The sequence below is a fragment of the Carettochelys insculpta genome, chromosome 2, assembly GCF_033958435.1.
Source record: "Carettochelys insculpta isolate YL-2023 chromosome 2, ASM3395843v1, whole genome shotgun sequence".
Taxonomy (NCBI): domain Eukaryota; kingdom Metazoa; phylum Chordata; order Testudines; family Carettochelyidae; genus Carettochelys; species Carettochelys insculpta.
In genome coordinates, this window is record NC_134138.1 from 21129437 (window position 1) to 21154118 (window position 24682).

General features: G+C 49.3%; 1 non-coding gene across 1 annotated transcript; it reads right to left on the reverse strand.

The window, feature by feature from the left end:
• Positions 1 to 23535: 23535 nt before the first annotated feature.
• TRNAR-UCG (transfer RNA arginine (anticodon UCG)) lies at positions 23536 to 23608 on the reverse strand. Its single transcript has one exon. It is a non-coding gene; the product is annotated as a tRNA-Arg (tRNA).
• Positions 23609 to 24682: the final 1074 nt, after the last annotated feature.

Here is a 24682-nt window from a genome sequence, read left to right on the forward strand (position 1 = left end):
AAACGATGGAGGCGTGAGAAAAAATTATATCCTGACAGCTGTGGTGCTGGAATATCAAAGCAAATGATTTTTAATAGTAAATCTACTTGTGAGCATTGTGTGTCTTTTCCCTTCTTGGCTGCTTGCACCAATCCCTGTGTATTAAGTGTGCATGGAGCATCGGCTCCAGGTCTAAGGTTTTACCTTGTGTTACCCCAGACTCCTATTTTTGTTCCTCTGTTGAGTGCTGCTGGGAAAGGGTGAAGGGGGCAATGCTACAGCCAGCAGTTCGAAAGCATGTTCATAGCTGTTTGTGCCTGTGATGTTTCTGCAGGGGATGGATGAGTTGATGAAACGTTTGTGACACACAAGTCTCGTCCTACTGTAAAATCTATGCTTGCTCCCAGGCAGCTACTTGACGGCTGAGATTCAGCTGGCCTGATTTGCAGAAATCCTTGCAGGTCCCGTTGTCTTCATCAGTGGGTAAAGTAGGTTGAATCAGCACAAGAAGTTTTCAAGCCACCAACCACTGAGGAAGAGATCTCAGTTGCAAGGAGAAGCTCTTGCCTTTTCCTTCATCCTCCCTTGATTTAATCCCTGCACTTCATTTGGAGATGAAAGAGCTCAGAGTCTGTGAAATTCAGTCCCAGTAACTGAGGCTTTTTCTCAGACTAGTTGATAGGCCCTGGGAACAGTATTTAAGTCCAGATTTCTCCAAAATGCTACATAAGAACAGCTATACTGGGTCAGACCAAAGGTCCATCTAGCCCAATATCCTATCTTCCCACAGTCATCCATGCCAGGTACCTCACAAATAATCATCAACCCTGTGTCTACATGAGCCCATTCCTTTCGGAAGGGGCATGTTAATGAGCGGGTTCGAAAGATGCTAATGAGGCGCTTACATGAATATGCAGTGACTCATTAGCATAATGGTGGCCACAGCGATTCAAGAGTGCGGCTTTTGAATTGCGCACCGCCTGTGGAGACAGGGACTTTCCAACCCCCCCCAGTTTTTGAAAGTCCCTTCTTCCTAACACCAGATAGGAAGAAGGAGTTTTCGAAAACTGGGGGGTCCTTTCGGAAGGTCCCCGTCTCCACGGGCGGCATGTGATTTGAAAAGCCGCACTTTCAAATTGCCACAGCCGCCATTATGCTAATGAGGTGCTGCATATTCATGGAAGTACCTCATTAACATCTTTCAAACCCGCTCATTAACATGCCTCTTCTGAAAGGAAGGGGCTCATGCAGACCCCGCCCAAGTGGTCCATCCTGGGTTGCCCATTCCCAGTTCTGACACACAGGGTGCATCTACGCTTGCATTCCTGTTTCAAAAGAGGTATGCAAATGAGGTAACCTGAAAAAGCAAATGAGATAAATTTGAATATTTGGCACCTCATTTGCATATTCTAATTTCAAAAGAGCTTCTTTCAAAAGAAGAAAGCCCATCTAGATGCTGCTGTTTCGAAAGTAAACCCCATCTTTGAAAGAATCCTTTTTCCCATTAAATAAAACGAAGAAGGATTCCTTCGAAGATGGGTTTACTTTCAAAAGAGCAGCGTCTACACTGGCTTTCTTCTTTCGAAAGAAGCTCTTTCTAAATTTGAATATGCAAAAGAGGTGCCAAACATGCAAATTTATACCTTATTTGCATTTTCATGTTACCTCATTTGCACACCTCTTTCGAAAGCGGAATGCAAGTGTAGACACACCAACACAGACTAGGGACACCACCTGTGTGCATCCTGGCTCATGAGCAGCTGAGAACCTACCCTCTATTAACTTATCCTGTTAAAGTCTTGGCCTTCACAACATTCTCTGGCCGGGAGTTCACAAATATGATAACATGAGAAAGAACAACATGCTGTACACCTGATCCAAACCCACTGCAGTCCATAGAGAGATTCTCACCAACTCACTTGGTCTTTACATCAGGCCTTCTCTGAGCAAAAATCATCTTGGACAGCATTGCAAGGCTTTAAAGATGCTAACAATACCACAAGCTGGGGCTAAAGCAGATAAATAGGAGTCAGGGCTTTTTAGGTCTGTTTCTCCAACTAGTTCAGTCCATATCCTGCGGTAACTCATGACATCCCTCATAGCCAAAGGTTCCCCTTCATTTCCATCAACAAAGAGGAGATGGCTTTGTGGCCCATGGCTAAAGGATGCCGCAGAAGGGGGAAAACAAGCCCTGCTTTCCACTCCTGCAGGTTGAGAAGGGGTGGGACATGGGGGAAGGGGCATTGACTGGCTAAGGAGCAGGCTGGGCAGTGTCAGATTCTCCCCTCAAAGCCTGCATGGTAAAGCAGACTGTGTGTCAGCAGAGTCAGCCTGGTAGGGCCCAACCGGTGGGCAGGCCCAAGACAGCACTCTGGTTGGTGGTCAGTGGCTGCTATTTCCAATTGCAGCGCAGGCCCTGAAGGTGCAGGGCCCTTGGCAACCACTTAGCTTGTCTTGTCCTAAGGCTGAGCCTAACAGTGAGAGGTTTCCAGGGGTGGGCACCAGTCAGAAAGCCCCCAGCTGCATCACGAGTAGCTGTGCAGGAAAGCACCACCAAGGCCAGTCCCCAGTGCCAAGGGATCCACCCACACCCCAAGCTCCAAGCGATCTGTGGAGTCAGTTAACTGACACCAGGAAGCACAGAGCAGGGGTGGGGAACTGCAGGCTCATGAGCTGGATCTGGCCCCTGAGGTTTAGGGCTCCTCTCCCCAGCATCTGGCCCACAAGGTGTGGAGCCCTTATCCTTCTAGGCTAGACTCAGGCAAGCTGGAGCGAGATCCAACCCAGGGGCTCTGCCTGGGTTTAGGGAGGGGGCAGGAAGTGGCTCCATGTGCTGTTGCTGCCACCACACCCCTCCCTCTCTACCTCACCTGGTTGGGGGAATGGCAGTGCAGGGCTCCCTGGAGGCTTTCCCTTGCCGCTTTGATTGGCTGCAGTGGTGGCCAATTGGAGCCGCGGGGTGGGAGAGGCACCAGGTAAGCACAGACCCTACACCCCCCCAACTTCTTCTGCACTCCCTCCTTCCCAAACCTTCTCCTGCAACCTCTCGCATCCAGACCTTCCACGCTGACTCCTCCTGCACCTTCCTTCCCACCCAAACCTCCCACTCTGACCCCTCCTGCACCCTCCCTCAGCCTCAGCCCCCACATCTGCTCCCTGACAGCCCCCTCTTGCACACTGAATCCTGAATCTCCAATTTTTGGTCCCACCCCAGTATCCCAGAAAATTCAATCTGGCCTAAGGGAAGCCCTGAACCTCCATCCCCCGATCTCCACTCCCCACCCACGGGGCAGGAGTGTGAGGGGAGCAGGGTGTCTCAGTCAAGGACCACATCACTAGGGGTGGGGTTGTTTGGTTGTTTGTTTAGCCTCTCACTTTCATGTGGCTCCTGACTGATTTTTCTGTGGCTCAGTGGCCCCTGACCCAAAAAAGCTTCCCATAGACTGTTGTTGCCTTTACCATCTGTGAAGTGTTTCATTGAGCTGTGGGGGCTTTACTGAACCTTTGTAAAGCACTTGAAAATCCTTCTGTTAAAAGCAAGGTTTGCAGGTACAGTGTCACTTTGATTTCATTGCTCTGTAGTGTTTGTCAGCCTCTCCTAGCTGCTTGGCAGTAACAGGCCTCTTCTCTGCCGAGTTTGTTCCCTTACGTTTGTCAAGCATTGCTTTCTGTTCCTCTCCCCCAGCTTTTTAATGGAGATGAAATTAATGTGTCACCTTTTTTGTTTACATGGCTGTCTGTGCAGCAGCTGCATTCATTGCTGTCAGCACCGTTCTAGGAACTGCAGTGCCTAGATAACCACCGTTGCAAAAATCTCCCATTCCATTAATGGAATAATTAGTCACTTTTAGTGGGGACCATACGTTGTGCTGCCCTCTTTCTAAATGCACGTACACTGCTATTTCCTTCAACAAAAGCTCACATTTGCTAAGCTGCTGCACAGTGACCAGCTACTCATTCATACTCAGAAGAGAAAATTCTCTATGGCTACGTCTACACGTGCACCCTACATCGAAGTAGCTTATTTCGATGTTGCGACATCGAAATAGGCTATTTCGATGAATAACGTCTACACGTCCTCCAGGGCCGGCAACGTCGATGTTCAACTTCGACGTTGCGCAGCCCAACATCGAAATAGGCGCAGCGAGGGAACGTCTACAGGTCAAAGTAGCACACATCGAAATAGGGATGCCAGGCACAGCTGCAGACAGGGTCAACGGGCGGACTAGCGCCTCCGGGGCAACAGCTAGCCGCTCCCTTAAAGGGCCCCTCCCACATACACTCAGCCTGCACAGCACGCGGTCTGACGAGCCATATAGGCACACAGACCCCGAGCGCCGCAGTCATGGACCCCCAGCAGCAGCAGCAGCAGCAGCAGCAGCAGCAGCAGCAGCAGCTAGAGGTCCACCCAGCCCTCCCGGCAGGAACAAGGCTTGCCCTGGCTCTTGTCATGTTGGGGGCAGCTGAGCACCTTCTTGCCCCAGGGGAGGAGATGCCCCCAGGGCAGCAGGGCTCAGCCCCTCCCCCTGCAGCACCCCGCTCCACCCCCCACCTCACACGCCGGCGGCTGTGGAGCTACCCCACCAGCACCGACTGGTGGGAGCGGCTGGTGCTTGGGGAGTGGGACGACGACCACTGGGTCCGCCACTTCAGGATGACCCGACAGACATTCCTGGAGCTGTGCCAGTGGCTCAGCCCCGCACTCAGGCACCGGGACACTGCCATGCGGCGTGCCCTCCCTGTGGAGAAATGGGTCGGCATCGCTGTCTGGAAGCTGGCCACTCCGGACAGCTACCGATCCGTGGGGCAGCAGTTTGGCGTCGGAAAGGCCACCGTCGGGGCTGTCTTCATGGAGGTAAGAGAACCCACAGGGGGAGGCCAGGCCAGGGCAGGGGGGCCAGGGCAGGGCAGGGCAGGGGGGGCCAGGGCAGGGCAGGGCAGGGTAGGGGAGCCAGGGCAGGGCAGGGCAGGGCAGGGCAGAGCAGGGCAGGGGGGCCAGGGCAGGGCAGGGCAGGGCAGGGGGGCCAGGGCAGGGCAGGGCAGAGCAGGGCAGGGGAGCCAGGGCAGGGCAGAGCAGGGCAGGGGGGCCAGGGCAGGGCAGGGCAGGGTAGGGGAGCCAGGGCAGGGCAGGGCAGGGCAGAGCAGGGCAGGGGGGCCAGGGCAGGGCAGAGCAGGGCCACGCACACCCTGCTCACCCCTCATTGGGGCTGTCCCATGTGCTTTCTCTGCAGGTCGTACGTGCCATCAACTCCGTGCTCCTGCACAGGCTCGTGAGGCTGGGGGACCCACGTGCCACTGTCGCCGCCTTTGCCACCCTGGGCTTCCCCAACTGCTTCGGGGCTCTGGATGGGACTCACATCCCCATCCGCGCCCCGGACCACAGTGGAGGCCGATACCTCAACCGGAAGGGCTACCATTCAGTCGTCCTGCAGGCCTTGGTGGACAGCTGGGGACGGTTCCAGGACATTTACGTGGGCTGGCCTGGCAGCACCCACGAAGCCCGGGTGTTCCGCAACTCGGGCCTGTGCCGCCAGCTGGAGGCGGGGACCTACATCCCCCAGCGGGAGATCCCTCTGGGGGACACCACCATGCCCTTCTGCATCATCGCGGATGCGGCCTATCCCCTCCGGCCGTGGCTCATGCGCCCCTACACGGGCCACCTCTCCACCAGCCAGGAGTGCTTCAACGAGCGCCTGAACCGTGCGCGCCAGGTGGTGGAGTGCTCATTTGGCCGCCTCAAGGGACGATGGCGATGTCTCCTCACCCGCCTGGATGCCAGCCCCAACAACATCCCCCAGATTGTGGGTGCCTGCTGCGCCCTGCACAACCTCGTGGAGAGCAAGGGGGAGAGCTTTCTTCAGGGCTGGGCCGCTGAGGCCGGCAGGGCACACCTCCAGCCACCTGCTGCCCCCAGTTGGCAGGTGGACCCAGAGGGGACCCGGGTCCGGGAGGCCCTGCGGGCCCACTTCGACGACCAGGCCGCGGGGTGAACTGTGCCCAGGCCCCCTACTGCCCGCCCCTTCCTCCCCCACACTCCTGCCCCAACGCCCACACCATGGAGCACCCCACCGCCCCCCCACCACTTGTCCAGGAGAAATGACAGCACGTACTTGTGGGTGAACGTAAATGTTTTTTTTGTCCTCACGAATTCTTTTTTTTTTTTAAATAAAAAAATATATATATGTGAAACAGAAACCAAAAAGGAGGGACAAACATTCAACAAAACCAAGATGGGCACAAATAAAACTATGTACAACAATAAAAATGAAAGCACTGTGCGCCATCAAAAGAAAAACAAAAAGCAGGGAGGAGAACGGGGAGAACTATGTACAGGGGGGGACGGGGCAAACAGGGGAAACACCCACACCACCCACCCCGTCCCCAAAGTCTGTCCAACAAGGGGGAGGGCCACGTCCCGGGCCCCTCGCCCCTACAGCCCAGCAGTGGGCGTGGCCGGCCGGGAGCTCCGCCGGGCCTGCAGTCTGGTGCGCGGCTGGGTGGGAGCGGGCTCCACCAGAAGGTAGCGGCGCCGGCGAGTCGCGGGTGGCTCCAGGGGTCCCTCGGCGCGGTGGCCCTCGCAGGGAGGTGGTGGGGCGACGGCGGACAGCCCGGCGACGGCTGGAGCAGCCGGTGGTGGGGCTGCAGGAGCAGGCATGGCGGGCGGTGGCGCGGCCGGCGCGGCATGGGGGGCCAGGGAATCAATCAGCCGATTGATGGTATCCAGAAAGGCCCCCCATGCCTCTCTGCGCCAGGCCAGCACCTGCTCCTGCAGCCGGAGGTGCTGCTCCGAGACCTCCAGCTGCCGGCGGAGGATGGCCAGCAGCTGGGGGTCTGTGGCCGCCGCCGGTAGCAGGCGTGGGGTCCGCCGTCTGGCCCTCCACGGGGCCGGTGGTTCCTCGGCCGAGGGGCTGCCCTGGAGCGAGGGTCCCGGAGGGGTCTCCGGGACGACCGATGCCTCGCCGGCGCTCTCTTCCGGTCCTTCGGATGGTGCAGGTGCAGGTGCAGGACACAGGAGAGGAGGGGGGAAAGAAGAATGGAGACAGGCGTTAGTGTGGGCCCCGAGCTGTGGCCTTTGTCCCCCCCCGCCCTGTGCTGCAGGTTCCCCATCCCCGTCCCCGGGAGATGCTGCTGTGATGGATGGGGTTCAGGGGTCCCCCTGCCCTGCAGCCCGTCCCCTGGTGGGAGCGACTCTCACTTCACCCCGCAGGGTCTGAGAGCAGGAGAGGTTTCTTAGGCCACAGATGGCCAGTTTCTGGCAGGAGTGACAGCACCAGCTGTCGGAAGAGACAGTCCTTCCAACCCGTCGTGGGGAGAAGACCCCAAGGGGGGCCCCTCTGGGATGCAGCTTTCCCCCTCCTCTGGCTGGCTGCCTACCAGCTCTCCCTTCCCCTAGCTTCTACCTGTGGCCCCCGCCCTCGCCCCCCAATTCCAAGCCAGCTCGGCTCCTCCCTCCTGTTTGTTCAGGGCAGAGGTGTCACCTGCCAGCTGTAGCGCCAGGATCCTCCTTTGGCCCTGGGCGCTCCTCGGCTCGGGTGGCTCATATGTAGCCTGAGTCTCCCTTTGGCACTCCCCCCACTCCATCGCATGCTGCTGCTGTGGGGTGTCCGACCCCCTCCGCCCGGGGGCCCCTCGAGGTTCCGCTCCCCCCTGGCCCGGGGATGGGGCATGGCACTGTCATGCAGGGTGGCGGGGGGCAGGGGCTGATGGCTGCAGTGCTGTGAGGGCCATGGCCCTGGTGTCCTTGGGGCCATGGCCATGTGAGCGTGTGGGGGGCCCTGGACACATCTCTGTTCCCCCCGCCCCTCAAGCCCCGGGGTGTCCACCAGAGAGGGGTACCTACCTGTGGGTCCGCTCCCACGGTCCGGAGATCCCCGGGGGTCGGAGGCCCTGCTGCTGCTCCGGGATGGCAGGAGGAGGATCTGCAGGCTGGAATCGGTGGAGGAGGAGCCCCCCTCCTCCTCCTCCTCCTCCTCCTGCCGCGATGTCCCGGGGATGGCCTCCGGGGGGGGCCCCCGGAGTGCGGGGCTTACCTCCGGGGCGGAGCCCGGCTGCAGGGCCTGCTGGGGCTCGTCAGCCGAGGTGTCAAGGGTGGCCGGAGGGGAGGAGGTGTGCCGGGAGCCCAGGATGTCCCTGAGCTCCCTGTAAAAGGGGCAAGTGACGGGGGCGGCCCCAGATCGGCTGGCCGCATCCCGGGCCCGGGCGTAACCCTGCCGCAGCTCCTTGACCTTACTCCGGACATGGTCCGGAGTGCGGGCAGGGTGACCCCGGGCAGCCAGGCCGTCGGCCAGCCGAGCGAATGCATCCGCGTTCCGCCTCTTGCTCCCCATTACCTGGAGCACCTCCTCCTCGCTCCAGAGCCCCAGCAGGTCCCGCATCTCGGCCTCCGTCCAAGAGGGGCCCCGCTGCTGCTTCCCAGACTGCGTGGCCCTCTGGCTGCCCTGGCTGCTGTGGCTTCTCTTGGGGGGGGTCCCCTGGGGGCCCTGGGGGGCTGCTGGGCAGCCATGGCTGCTGTCAGGGGCTGAGGGCTGTGCAGGCTCGCCGCCGCGTGTGCAGGCAGGAGCCTGCACGTTGCCTCAGCCTCCTGCAGTCAGGGCGGGGGAGGGGACCTTTAAGGGGCCGCTCCACGCGGCCACCAGTGAGCTGCGGGGCTGGAGAGAGCGTCTCTCAACCCCCCAGCTGATGGCCGCCATGGAGGACCCGTCAATTTCGACGTTGCGGGACGCGGATCGTCTACACTGTCCCTACTTCGACGTTCAACATCGAAGTAGGGCGCTATTCCTATCTCCTCATGAGGTTAGCGACTTCAACGTCTCGCCGCCTAAAGTCGAAGCTAACTTCGAAATAGTGCCTGACGCGTGTAGACGTGACGGGCGCTATTTCGAAGTTAGTGCCGCTACTTCGAAGTAGCGTGCACGTGTAGACGCAGCTTATATGATGCAAAAGCCAGTCATTAGCCCAAATGCAGAATGCATTGCTTCTTTAAGACCGTCTCTGATCCTTGAATGCTGCTTACAGGAATAACTGAGTACAGGTATGATTGCTAGATGGGGTGCAGGTGAGTGTAACATTCAATTAGGGTAACATGCAGATAACAGTGTGGCTGTGTCTGCACTAGCATTCCTCTTTCAAAAGAGGCATGCAAAACAGGAAACTGAAAATGCAAATAAGGCACAGATTCACATACCTGGTACCTCATTTGCATATTCTCCTTTTGAAAGAGCTTCTTTCAGAAGAAAAAAGCAGTGTATACTCATCTCTTTGAAAAGTAAATCCCATTTTCGAAAGAACCCTTATTCCTAAAAAAAATAGGGCGAAGAGTTCTTTCAAAAATGGGGTTTACTTTCGAAAGAGGTGCCTCTACACTGCTCTTTTCTTTCAAAATGAGAATATGCAAATGAGATATCAGATATGTAAATCTGCACCTCATTTGCATGCCTCTTTTGAAAGAGGAATGCTAGTGCAGACATCGCTTGTATGTTAAACTCCCACCTTGTAACTAGCCCATGAGAGGAAAAGAGCCTGTAACTACAAAATCCAACGACTCAGCCCTTTAGCCTGGTGGAGAAATCTATGCTGCAGTTCTGAAGGTTCTAGCTTCCAATCCTAGGGGCTACCCAGGCAGGCGGTTGTTGTGTAGTAGGACTCAGATTGGATGGAGCAAAAGCCCAGCACTTTGATTAACTGCACAAGCATTGTAGTCAGGCTGAGGCTACTGAAGCTTCTAAATTCACACTGGGCATACTCTGCTATTTAAAATAGCCACACCCATACTTATAAGTTGATACCTTTTATTGAAGGTACAGGAGTAAACAGTTTGAGGCGATTGAAGAGGGCTTTCTATTTTAAAATAACGTATCTGCAATGATTTTAAAGTAATTTCCATTGCCCCCTGGATTGCCCTGCTTATGTTTCTGGTTTTACTGTCATTTCCCTCCCATATTTAAAATGCTCCCATCCTGTTAAAAAAAAAGTGGAGGATGAAGAAAAAACAAAGAAGGACAACTAAGTGATGATTGTAGGAAAAAGAGTGAAATCAACTATATGCAAAGCAACACAAAATGCACAAAAAGAAACAAAGTATATTAAAACAATACCGGAAAATGTGAGTTTTAATAAATTGCTTTCATTGAGAATGTTAATTAGTACAACAGTGGGCTGGGTCTTCAGCCAGTGTAAATCAATACAAAATCGGCAGGCCCAAAACCTGGAGACAGAAGCTGACAGGGTATCCCTTTAAGCACTGCATCTTTTTTTTTTTAAACTTCTCCAAAGTGCATTAAAAACAACCTGCAGCCAGAGCCAAGAGAGGGAAAGAAAAACAGGCACTGTGTGTTACTGTTCACTTGGGCAGTTTTTGAAAGGGAGATGTGAGATCAAAGTTTGCGCAAAGGAAAGAGGAAACAGAGACTGTGAATCTTGTTTATTCCTTTCATCTACACCCACCTACCAGGAAAAAAAGGAAAAAAAAAAAGCCTTATTGCTTCATGGTTTTTGGTTTGTTTCCATGTCTAAACTGCTAACATTCAGCAAATTACACGGAGAGGTAACAGTCTGGGGCTTTGAGCTGGATTCTCCTAGGATCTGACTTTATTCTCTAGCCTCCTGTAGAGCAGCTTTCTGTCTCTCAAAGTAGCCCGAAGATCTGATATGACATTTTTAGAGCATCTCTGGTGACAATTGGTCTGCATTCCCAGGAACTGCAAAGAGACAAGCATAGGCTCATTTTAAAATAGAGAAACGGCTCGGGCCACCCGAGTTTCTGTTACAAAAAGATTTTTTTTTCCTTCTCCCCTTAGAAAAGACAAGGACATTCTGAACCAGACTTTCACCTTTTTCTTTCCCTTTTTTCTTGAAAGGGTTTTACTAAATAAATCACTGCTGCTTTCTCAGGGCTGCCATATACATGTAGCCCATGGAAAATCATTAATTTCACCACAGAACTGGTGCAGTAGAGCAAAATGACAAGGCCATCACAAAGACGGACATGGAGTTCAAATACGCCTCCACGAACACTCCTGTCATCAGATACAATTGTTAGCCAGCAGCTGTATTTTGACAAATCTCTGTCCTTTTGGAAATAAAACATATCCATATACCAACCTCACTGCTTTGGTACAGCATGATTAAAATGATCAAGGGAACAAAGAAACTCTTATAGAGAATGAAAAGGGATTGCTGACCTTAGAAAGGAGATGAAATAGAGGAGAAATGATAAAATGTCCAGAAAACAATAAAACATCCAGGAACTTCTTTTCTTCCTGTTTCAGCACACAAGAACATGGGGACATTCCATGAAGTTGAAGGTAGCAAATTCAAAACTCTTAAAAGAAATACTTGCCCACATGATGAATAATTAGATGGCAGAACTCCTTGATGCATGAATTTGTTGTGGCCAGGAGTTTAGCAAGATTAGTAAAAGGATTGAAATGGTTATCAGAGAATCATAGGATAGAATCACAGAATCCCAGGACTGGAAGAGACCTCAGGAGGTCATCGAGTCCAGTCCACTGCCCAAAGCAGGATCAAACCTAACTAAAGCATCCCAGCTAGGACTTTGTCGAGCCATGACTTAAAAAACTCCAGGGATGGAGATTCCACCACCTGCCTAGGTAATGCATTCCAGTGCTTCACCACCCTGCTATGGAAATAGTTTTTCCTAATATCCAACCTAGACCTCCCCCACCGTAACCTGAGACCATTTTCCTTGTTCTGCCATCCCTTACTAATGAGTTTGTTTCCATCCTCTTTACAAACTCGCTTCAGGAAGTTGAAGGCTGCTATCAAATCACCCCTCACTCTTCTCTTCTGCAAACTAAATAAGCCCCAATTCCTTAGGGCTTGTCTGTGCTAAGCTGAAGATCCATCTGGTCAGGGTCTATATTATGGAGTTCAATTTTGCATGTCTGGTAAACACATGCAAAAATCTCTCTCTCTTGGTTTTGCAGTCACCCCCTGTAATCCACGCTATTGTGTTTAGTAAGAGAGATCAACAGGAGAATATAGAGGCTAAATCAATACTAGAGAAATAAGTCCATTCTGACACATTGACTCTAGATAAGCAAATGCCGTAGCTAGAATTGCATATCTGAAATCAGCTTATTTCCCTAGTATAGGCTTAGCCTCAGCCTCTCCTCATAGGTCACAAGAGTTGAACCTCATGGAGATATGCACTTGCCCAGGCCCAGGACTGGCCCAGGGATGGTTAGATCGTCAGTCTAATACTCGCCCAAGTGAGCTACTTTGGCAGCTGTTGAAAATATCTCTTTGGCACACCCCAAAAATATCTAGTGAGATCCTGCTAACCAAAAATGTGGAAGGGCTATAAAACCTCATATGCAGTCCATCTGACAAAGTAGTTTTTACACACAAAAGCTCACATGCAAGTAAATCGGTTAGTCTTTAAGGTGCCATAGGGGCTCCTCATTGTTTATCCCTGAAAAAGAAACACAGACAGCACAGGCAGAGAATGCAGTAACATTCTCAAATTACTGACGCAGCCCAGGATCTCCTGACCTTCCACTTTGCCTTAGGCCACCCTTACCCATCTTCCTTCATCTGTCAGCAACCCTAGAGCATTTACCTGCTCTGTGGTGGGAAAACATTTTGTACTTTTCTTAGTCAAGGGCTACGTCTACACGTGAAGCCTACATCGAAGTAGCTTATTTCGATGTAGCGACATCGAAAGAGGCTATTTCGATGAATAACGTCTACACGTCCTCCAGGGCTGGCAACGTCGACGTTCAACATCGACGTTGCGCAGCACCACATCGAAATAGGTGCAGCGAGGGAACGTCTACACGCCAAAGTAGCACACATCGAAATAAGGGTGCCAGGCACAGCTGCAGACAGGGTCACAGGGCGGACTCAACAGCAAGCCGCTCCCCTAAAGGGCCCCTCCCAGACACACTTGCACTAAACAACACAAGATCCACAGAGCCGACAACTGGTTGCAGACCCTGTGCCTGCAGCATAGATCCCCAGCTGCCGCAGCAGCAGCCAGAAGCCCTGGGCTAAGGGCTGCTGCCCACGGTGACCATAGAGCCCCGCAGGGGATGGAGAGAGAGCGTCTCTCAACCCCTCAGCTGATGGCCACCATGGCGGACCCCGCTATTTCGATGTTGCGGGACGCGGATCGTCTACACGTGCCCTACTTCGACGTTCAACTTCGAAGTAGGGCGCTATTCCCATCCCCTCATGGGGTTAGCGGCTTCAACGTCTCACCGCCTAACGTCGATGTTAACATCGAAATAACGCCCAACACGTGTAGCCATGACGGGCGCTATTTCGAAGTTAGTGCCGCTACTTCGAAGTAGCGTGCGCGTGTAGACACGGCTAAGAACCTGTAAACTTTAAAACACCCCAAATGCTTGGACACAACCAGGAGAATGGAATCGCGCTTCACTGGCTTGTATAATGCTGCACAAAGGCAACACTGCTATGTCCTGGATGACCTGATTGTCAGCAACTGTAAATCAGGATAGCTTCTCTGAAAGTACAGCCTGTTGCCCTTCTAGCCTACTTTGGCTTGGGATCCCTCCAACTGTAAGCCTTAGCACCCTCAAGTGGGCCTGGTGACACCGGGATTTTTGTCCTGCTTCTGCCACAAACCTGTGGCATAACCCTGAGCAAGTCAGTTCACAGCTTGGTGCTTCAGTTTTCTCATGTGCAAAATGGGTTTAATACCACTCATCCTGTCTTGAAAAGTGCTGTCAGTGCCAGAGATGAAATGTGCTTTACAAGAACAAAGTAGTATTATGCCTCTGAACTACTCAGCTCTGAAGGAGTCATCATTGCTGAAATGGGTCAAAATATTCATATTGTATATTATAAGATGTTTAACTTAGTGTTTAACTCATCATCTCTAATTTCAGTGGGCAGAGAATAGAAAAACAAAAGACAGTGAAAAGGAGAATACATTTTAACTGGGCCAATCACAATGATTTTTTTCCTGAAGCATTTGGCATTGCCGACCAGACAACTTCAGTTCACAGCTGGCCGATTTATTAGAGCCTCTGAGGCATTTCAACCAAATAACAGAATGAAAGTAAAACTGTATTTAATAAACAGCACATTGTCAAGCTGTGGCCCATTTTTCTCTACATAAAGAAAAGCTGATTTGTTCCATTATTATTTCTAATGGTTTCCTTCCTTCCTCACTTTCTTTTCTTCTGTCGTTACTTTATGAAGACCCAGTAACCAATGGCCAGATTAAAGCCAGCATTTCAAACCCTTTTTGCAGGTTGTGTCTTCTCGATGCATGCCACTAGCTGAATGCATCTTCTAAGCACCTGCTAATGTGCAAGGATGAAGTTCTTAGGTATTACGTGGGGAGACCAAAGGGATGACGTATATGGCAATGCAAATTTTTTCCTTAAAGGTCTAAGTAGAGGTGGTCAGAAAATTTTCATCAAAACAGTTCTATGGTGGAACAAACTGTATTGATTTTGATGATGTTTCCCAAGAAAAGGAAATCCTGAATTTCAACTAGCGATATACCAATAACGGTGGCCTTTGAATCTCTAAACCAGCAATGGACAGCTATGAATGGTGATTTGGGCTGCATATGTGGCCCTCCTTTACTCCACTGGATGCAGCAGCCCATGCCTCACTGGGCTTAAACTGCAGACCCCCAGCATCCCCATCTGCCCCTTCCCCACACACTTCTTGCGAACTGGATCCCCCCACATCCTATGCCTCCCTCTCCCTCCCAGAGCTGGAACACTGCAAGCAACTGATCCACCTCGGCTCCAGCTCTGGGAGGGAGAGGAGTAGGAAGTGCCTCACTGCATGAAAGGTGTGCAGGGGGAGAAGGGCGATCAAGGGCTCTGTGGGCTGCAGTTGACCGCGTGCAGCCCATAGGCTGCAGTTTGCAAACCACTGCTCTAAACTCAAGGGCAATTGTGTTCAGAATAAATGCATAATTGGAAGATGAAACACAACCGGCCTCTCCACACCAGGCCACGTGATCTTTAAACAAAAGTGTTCAACTGAACCCATTACAGAGCAGCAGTGCCAGGCTCTGTCTCCCACTGGTGCCCCCTAGAGGATTTGACACTGAGTAGTACAAAGGAAAGCTTGATTGTGGCCCCTTGACCTTTACGAAATAATTTGTCATCTCTGAAGCTGAAAAGGTCAGACACAACTGCTCTGAAGAGATTTGTGTACCCGCTGTATTGCTCCTCAACGTTTATTAATAAACCTTCAATAGTGAAGTGCATCAGACCTTACACTGAACCTCCTGGGTTAGATGACTATCCAAGGATTCAGGTATTTGCCAAAGCTTATTCTAGTCTTTTTGGCCAGGTAACAGATCTTTAGAACCATGTAATAATCAGCAGTCGCAGCTCACCAGCTACCCAGCCATTGATTTCAATGAGCATTGCTTCTGAGCACTGAGCTCAACTGAAATTCACCTGGGAAAATGTTTCTGGTCCAGTATGTTACACTATTAACAATATTCCACTTAGAATCATAGAATCATAGAATACCAGGACTGGAAGGGACCTCAAGAGGCCATTGAGTCCAGCCACCTGCCCTAATGGCAGGACCAAGTACTGTCTAAACCATCCCTGATAGACATCTATCTAACCTGTTCTTAAATATCTCCAGCGATGGAGATTCCACAACCTCCCTTGGCAATTTATTCCACTGTTTGACCGCCCTGACAGTTAGGCACTTTTTCCTAATGTCCAACCTAAACCTCCCTTGCTGCAGTTTAAGCCCGTTGCTCTTGTTCTATCCTCAGAGGCCAAAAAAAAAAAAGTTTTCTCTCTCCTCCTTATGACACCCTTTTAAATACCTGAAAACCACTATCATGCCACCCCTCAATCTTCTCTTTTCCAAATTAAACAAGCCCAATTCTTTCAACCTTTCTTCATAGGTCACATTCTCTAGACCTCATTCTTGTCACTCTTTTCTGGACCCTCTCTAATTTCTCCACATCTTTCTTGAACTGCGGTGCACAGAACTGGACACAATACTCCAACTGAGGCCTAACCAGCACAGAGTAGAGCCAAGAATGACTTCTCATGTCTTGTTCACAACACACCTGTTAATGCATCCCAGAATCATGTTTGTTTTTTTTGCAACAGCATCACACTGTTGACTCATATTTAGCTTGTGGTTCACTATAATGCCTAGATCCCTTTCTGCTGTAGTTGTTCCTAGACAGTCTCTCCCCATTTTGCATGTGTGAAACTGATTGTTCCTTCCCAAGTAGAGCAATTTGCATTTGTCCTTTTTAAACTTCATCCTGTTTACCTCAAACCATTTCTCCAATTTATCCAAATCATTTTGAATTATGACCCTATCCTCCAAAGCAGTTGCAACCCCTCCCAACTTGGTATCATCTGCAAACATAATAAGCATACTTTCTGTGCCAATATCTAAATCGTTGATGAAGATATTGAACAGAACCGGTCCTAACACAGACCCCTGCGGAACCCCACTTGTTATACTTTTCCAGCAGGATTGAGAACCATTAAGGACTACTCTCTGATTATGGTTATCCAGCTAGTTATGCACTCACCTTATAGTTGCCTTATCTAAAGTGTATTTGCCTAGTTTTTTTTCATAAGAATATCATGTGAGACCGTACCAAATGCTTTACTAAAGTCTCGGTATACCACATGCACTGCTTATCAGCACCTTCTCCTCAAAGATCTCAGAGCCCGTCATACACATCAATGAACTGAGTTTTGCGATACTACACAAGAGGTACAGATTCATTCTTAGAGACTGGCAACCTGATGCATGGAACTTTTATCTGGCTCACCAGAGAGCAATTGGGAATTAAGGACAGAACACAGACCACCTGGTTCCCAGTTTTATGCACACAGCAGCTTTTGCCTTATAGTTTTGACCCATTCAGAGGCAGAGCACATGAGGAATTTTATAGCTCCCATAATTCTTTTAATAACTCGGAGCCATCCAGTGATGGGATGAATTAAATCTCCTGTCTGATGAAACAATATTGAGCTAAATAAGTTTCAGTGCACTTTGTATTTCATTAGCTCTAAATTTATTACTCTGCAAATGCCAGGTCCTTTCTCCAAAGGCGCTGAGCCTTCTAGGCCACTTCAGAAAACCACCTTTGGTCTGGTGGTAACTGTTGGTTTTTTTGTATAATGAATGCTAGCACCAGTGAACGATGGGACCCTGAAAAACCTGGGAACAAATACACTGCAAAGCCAGCTTGCACTTTAGTCTCTTAAAACCTAGAGATACTAGCAAAAGGAAGTTAGATACACATGCAACATAAAATAAAACTCATGCTGCAAATAAAGATCATTTAAATTACACAGAGGTGGGCCAAAGATGCAAAGTTTATCCCTGAGTTTCTAACCCACACAGTCCTAAGGTGCTTGGCTGTGGAATTCTGAGATGGCACATTAGGGGGTAAATGGTCACTAGCATTCCTTGGCTTGGCAAGGGACTAAGGCAAATAAAGTGCTCCTTGTCCCCTGTTGGGCCCTGCTTGGATTGTTGCTACAGCTGGTGGGGAAGAGGGGAAGAATCTACTTGCCTGATACATCCCCATTATGAGTAATTGGGAAAAGGTGATGGTGAGACTTGGAGGGACCCTGGCTCTGCCATTCCAGCTCGTTGGCCATATGCAGAGTCTCTGACAGCCACCGCGACCCCGGGGCAGGTGGGATAGGAGCCAGCTCCATGACCCCTGAAGGGGCAGGACCAAGAACAGAAGGGGGAGGGCCTAGGGCAGTCAGACCTCAGCACCGCTTGAATCATGGGGCCCGTCCCCCACTTCTGACGCAGACACACAAAGCGGCAGAGCAGTGCTGCCTCGGTACTTCAAAGCAGCCCTGAGCTCCAGGTGCTGCTGCTGGCAAAGCAACCACGGTGGCAGCCAGAGCTCTGAACCCTTTGAAATGCTGGGTCCAGGGGCAACTGCCCCGACTGCCGTCCTCCCCACTGTCAGTGCGCCTGGCCACATGCACAATGCAGGGAGGAAGCTCTTCAGTCAGAGAGTGCCTTCTCCACCACTATCCTCCGAGCAAGTGGTGACCAAGGACGGAAGGGCATTTGAGTCACCGTTTGTTCCCACATCCTCATATCAAAGGAGGAAGTTGACGTAATAGGCATCACAGAAACATGGGGGAATGAGGACAATCAGTGGGACACTATTGTACCGGGATATAAATTATATTGGAAAGACAGAACAGGTCGTGCGGGTGGCGGAGTGGTACTATATGTGAAGGATAATATACAATCAAATGAAACAAAAATCCTAAAGGAATCAAAATGTTCCATAGAATCATTATGGATAACAATTCATTCCTCTAATATGAATATGGCATTAGGAATATATTACCGACCACCTAACCAGGACAGTGATAGTGATGCTGAAATGTTAAGGGAGATTAAAGAGGCTATCACAATAAAAAACACAGTAATAATAGGAGATTTCAATTATCCCCATATTGATTGGGTACATGTCACCTCAGGACGGGATTCAGAGATTAAATTTCTTGATGCCTTAAATGACTGCTTCTTGGAGCAGCTAGTACAGGAACCCACTAGGGGAGAGTCAATTCTCGATCTAGTCCAGACTGGAACGCAGGATCTGGTCCAAGAGGTAACTGTTACTGGACCGCTTGGAAATAGTGACCACAATATAATAACTTTTAATATTCCTGTCTTGGGAAGAACACCGCAGCGGTCAAACACTCTGGCATTTAATTTCAAAAAGGGGAATTACACTAAAATGAGGAAGCTAGTTAAACAGAAACTAAAAGGTAGAGTAACTAAACTAAAATCCCTGGAAGCTGCATGGAAACTGTTTAAAGACACCATACTAGAGGCCCAACTTAAAGGTATACCCCAAATAAAAAAACACAGTAAGATACTTAACAAAGAACCACCATGGCTTAACAGCCATGTTAAAAAGGCAGTGAGAGAGAAAAGGGCAGCTTTTAAAAAGTGAAAGTCAAATCCTAGTGAGGAAAATAGGAAGGAACATAAACACTCCCAAATTAAGTGTCATAATGTAGTAAGAAAAGCCAAAAAAGATTTTGAGGAACAGCTAGCCAAAAATTCAAAAAATGATAGTAAATGTTTTTTAAATACATTAGAAGCAGGAAGGCCGCTAAAAAAGCAGTGGGGCCCTTGGACGATAAAGATATAAAAGGAGCGATCAAGGAAGACAGTGCCATTGCGGAGCGATTAAATGATTTCTTTGCTTCAGTCTTCATGGCTGAGGATGTTACAGAGGTTCCTAAATCTGAGCCAGCCTTTTTAGGTGACAAATCTGAGGAACTCTCCCAGATTGAAGTGACATTAGAGGAGGTTTTGGAGTTAATTGATAAGCTGAATAGTAACAAGTCTCCAGGACCAGACGGTATTCACCCAAGGGTTCTGAAAGAACTCAAATGTGAAATTGAGGAGTTATTAACAGAGGTTTGTAACCTATCCTTTAAATCCGCTTTGGTACCCAATGACTGGAAGACGGCCAATATAACACCAATATTTAAAAAAGGCTCCAGAGGAGACCCTGGCAATTATAGACCGATAAGTCTAACATCAGTACCAGGCAAATTAGTAGAAACAATAGTAAAGAATAAAATTGCAAGGCACGTAGAAGAGCACGAATTATTGGGCAAAAGTCAGCATGGTTTCTGCAGAGGGAAGTCCTGTCTAACTAATCTATTAGAATTCTTTGAAAGGGTTAATAAACATGTGGACGAGGGGCACCCAGTGGACATAATATACCTAGATTTCCAGAAAGCCTTTGACACGGTCCCACACCAAAGGCTTTTATGTAAATTAGGCGGTCATGGGATAGGAGGAAAGATCCTTTCATGGATCGGGAATTGGTTAAAAGACAGAAAACAAAGGGTTGGAATAAATGGTAAATTTTCACAATGGAGGGGGGTAACTAGTGGTGTTCCCCAGGGGTCAGTCCTGGGACCGATCCTGTTCAACTTGTTCATCAATGATCTAGAAAATGTGGTAAGTAGTGAGGTGGCAAAGTTTGCAGATGACACCAAGTTGTTCAGGACAGTCAAAACCACAAGGGATTGTGAAGGACTACAAAAAGATCTCAGCAAACTGAGTGATTGGGCAGCAAAATGGCAAATGAAATTTAATGTGGGTAAGTGTAAGGTAATGCACATTGGAAAAAATAACCCAAATTACACGTACAACATGATGGGGTCAAATTTAGCTACGACAGATCAGGAAAGGGATCTTGGAGTTATAGTGGATAGTTCTCTGAAGACATCCACGCAGTGTGCAGTGGCAGTTAGTAAAGCAAATAGGATGTTAGGAATTATTAAAAAAGGGATCGATAATAAGACAAAAGATATCATACTTCCCCTATGTAAAACTATGGTACACCCACATCTTGAGTACTGTGTGCAGATGTGGTCTCCTCACCTCAAAAAAGATATATTGGCATTAGAAAGGTACAGAAAAGGGCGACTAAGATGATTAGGGGTTTGGAACGGGTCCCATATGGGGAGAGGCTAGAGAGACTGGGACTTTTCAGTCTGGAAAAGAGGCGATTGAGGGGTGATATGATAGAGGTATATAAAATCATGAATGGTGTGGAGAAAGTGAATATAGAAAAATTATTTACCTTTTCCCATAATACAAGAACTAGGGGACACCAAATGAAATTGATGGGTAGTAGGTTCAAAACTAATAAAAGGAAATTTTTCTTCACACAGCGCACAGTCAACCTGTGGAACTCCTTGCCGGAGGAGGCTGTGAAGGCCAGGACTCTATTAGGGTTTAAAAAAGAGCTCGATAAATTTTTGCAGGTTAGGTCCATAAATGGCTATTAGCCAGGGGTAAAGTATGGTGCCCTAACCTTCAGTACAAGAGCAGGAGATGGATGGCGGGAGATAAATCACTTGATCATTGTCTTCTGTTCTCCTTCTCTGGGGCATCTGGCATTGGCCACTGTCAGCAGACGGGATACTGGGCTGGATGGACCTTTGGTCTGACCCAGCATGTCCATTCTTATGTTCTTATCCATTCTCAGAGCTGACTGCAGACCTATGGTCTAGCCATAGGTGCCCAGTGCCCATCCATGCCATTCCATTGCCGATCTTGGCTTAGATTCCGGAACACTTCTGTCCTTCCCCCAGAGTTTTGGGGTGTTCAAATCTAAGGGTCAGCTCCTACTAAATCTAAATGGACCTCTGCAACAGTCTAATCAACAGGGTTTGGATCTGTCCCTGCCAGTAGCCATTAGCACTTCACTCCTAGACTGCTAGGCTGTTTGGGAAATAAAAGGTGCTGCAAGAAGAAGGTTTTGGCTAAAGAACTGGGCCAGGTTTTGTTGTATCAGAAAAGACCAGCTCACTTTCATCCTCAGTCTTCACTTCCATGGGAGGCTGACCAGGAGCGAGAAACAGTACAAAGAACAATGAGTGGATCAAACCCGTGTTCCATAATGCAGCACCCTGGATGCAGTGTAAAACACAGCAGGCCTTCTCCTGGGCCCTGCTCCAGCAAACTCTTCAGGAAAGGCCACTCTTTCTAATCTTTATTCTCTAATCCCAGGCACCAACCTTCCCTCCTTTCGGGCCTCATGCAATTGGCTTTGTGGCAGCCTTCTCTTTCGGTCTCACCTCCTCCAACCCTCAAATTTTATTGCCCGTTTTACAGGTTCACTAGTTTTGTTTAGGTAAATAGGATATCTTTAGAGAAGCAGTAGAGTGGCACTGTGCATGTCACACCTAACTAGCCTATCACCATGACGCAATATGCGGGCTCTGCCGACTATTTATTATTTCTCCAGGCCAGAGAGCAATCACTTCCTTCCCAAATAAAATGCAAAATCACATCAATTCCGTACTATTTCCTGCATCTTGACATCCTGCCTTGATCTGTAAAACCATGACCTGGCAAACTCATTGGAATAGACAAACTTGTTGTGCCTCACTTTGAACAGGCTAGTTTCAAATATTGCATTCAAGCTTGATATTCCTGCATCGATGCTGTAGTCAGGAGAGACGTTTCAAAAGGACCAGGGAGGGGAAGGAAGGAGCTTTCCGATGGAAAAAAAAATGCAGCAGAAAGTGGCAGAGCAAGAGAAAGTACAGAGAAGGTGGGAGGAGGAAATCTAATAAAACAACTAGAAGTGCAGTATTAGTATACAAGATACCCATGTTCTCAAGTAATTCTTCTGAGACTAGTTCAAAAGGCTGCCCTGTAGCTGGAAAAACAGCTGATCATTTTGAAATTGTTTCAGTCTTTTGTGTGGGAAAGGTCTGTGACTTTGACCTGTTTATGTCAACCTAAAGCTTCATTCCAGCTGTCTGCAGAAAGCACCAAGTCCACAAGCTTTGTCCAACTCCACACCCAGCCTCACTTTTCCATGCAAAAATTAGGTCACTTTTAAAGCTTGTTTGATGTTGGAAGATGAGCTATGTTTGTTGAGTGGATTTGTTTCTGAAATGCATTTCACAGAATGAGCAGAACCAGCCGAGCAAGGGTTTAACTCTTACAGCCCCTTGGCCTTCAAATTTGTCCTGTGAGATTCTGGCTAAATTTGCATTCACTTCAGCGGGGCCAGGATTTCACCCCATTTGTCTCGCAGGGGAGAGAAACTGGGACTGTTATAGGCCTCTTAAAGTCTCAAGTGTCATATAGTTTAAGCTCAAAAAGGACCACCCAATCTTCCAGTCCAATTGTCAGAATATCAGAAGCTACTAGAACTGCCCAGCACCTGCATGCTAAACCCAGGGACTGAAATCAAATAATCAAATAAAAGGCAGATAACGCTTCTGTAAACATTTCTCCAGAGTCATGGACAAGAGCCACTAAAAATATGCTGGGAGGAGGAGAAAGAATCAACCTGGATGTTATGAAATCCATATCTTGGAATGCCTTCAATCCAATGACTGTATGTCCTATTGTGTTACAGACCTCGGCAGACTGAACTATGATTTGCGAGAGGAGACTAGAAGGGACCACATGCTTCATTCCCATGCTCCCCGCTTCCCCACCACATGGGCAAGGAATTGTTTTAGTGAGATACACCTGGATTAGTCTAGTTAGATCTAATAGCCATCTTGGATGCTTTAGAAGAAGGAGACAAGAAAATGGGGGGGATCCCTTCTTGACTCTGTTGTGGGGTACAGGAGAGTCCCATCATGTGCATGCAACATACCAGGACCAGAACAGAGATAACAATCTCACCCAGGGTGTTTTTTTTTTCCATCAGAACCTCTGTTGTAATTTGTTGGCATTTGCCCAGCAGGATAGATGGAATGTCAAGGCTCTTGGACCACGATGGTTCTATCTATTGGATCTATCTAGTGCCATTAAGGGTGCTTGGCCCTGCACAGTGCAAAGGTGGCCGGATCACGTGCTATTACCTCCAACCTGGTTGTCACTGCAGCGTGCTATTGTGGATTATAGTCTCCAGCCACATGGAAGTTTTCCTCCTCCTTAGCATTGTTGAGAGCTTCTCTGTGTCCCCTGAGGAACTCAACCCACATAGCACTTCACAGAATCACAGGGCTGGAAGGGACCTCAGGCCGTCATCTCGTCCAGCCCCTGCTTCAAGCAGGAAAAGCAGTTGCCTGACCATGAAGGGACTCGAACCCTCAATCTTCTGATCCGAAGTCAGACGCCTTATCCATTAGGCCACATGGTCACCATAACATCAGGTAGGAAGATGGGCATTTGAAAACTGGAGGAGTCCTTTCAGAAGGTCTCACCTCCACAAGTAGCATGCAATTTGAAAAAGCTGCACTTTTGAATCACTGTGGCTGCCATTATGCTAATGAGGTGCTGCATATTCATTGCAGCCCCTCATTAGCATCTTTTGAAACTCGCTTATTAACATGCCCCTTCCAAAAGGAAGGGGCTTGTGTCGACCCACCCCAAGAGAATGGACTCAGTACAATGCGACACTTTACAGCAAAGCTTCTGAGCTAGCAGGGCTCTTGGTAGGTCTGCCTGAGAGCTCAAAAACCTTCATTTCTCTGTCCATACAATATTTATGAGCTTTATGCTTGTCTGTGAATATTACGTTGATTTAGGACTACAGCATGCTAGGCCACAGGCATGATTAAGGCTGCCATTAATTTTTGTAATTAACAGTGCGTTAGATGCTTTGGATATGGAGGAGGCAAGGGCCTGCTCTGAGGAGCTTTCAGTTTAAATTATCAGCAGAGATGAGTGGAGGCGGAGGACAGGTTAGTAGGCCTGATGGCCTATATTGTCTTTATTACACAAGCTTAGAGGGGGGATCATAGTGATGATGTCACAGGGCTATAATCTACCTTCTACATAAGGTAGATACATAAAATGGCACCAACAGCCACCACGGGTGCCAGGGCCAGGTGGGAGGGGTACCTGGTTCTGTGCCGTGGAAAGGGCAGGGCCAAGGGATGTCAGAACTCAGTGCTGCCTGGACTATGGCATTCCCTACCACCCCTCCAGAGCCATGAGCAGCTGGAGCAGCACTCCCACGGTATTTCAAAGGGGCACCGAGCTCTGGCCACTGTCCAAGTAGCTGTGGGTGGCACCTGACGCTCCGGCCCCTTTGAAATGACAGGTCTGGGGACAGCTGTCCCCTTTGGTCCCCCTCCTCCATGTTGGTGGCCCTGGATACATATGTTCCATATGTGTTTTTATGACTATCGTGATATCATCATATAAGGCAAATTCCAAGCTTTAAATAAGTGAAAGTATTAGACACATACACACACACAAACTAAATAAA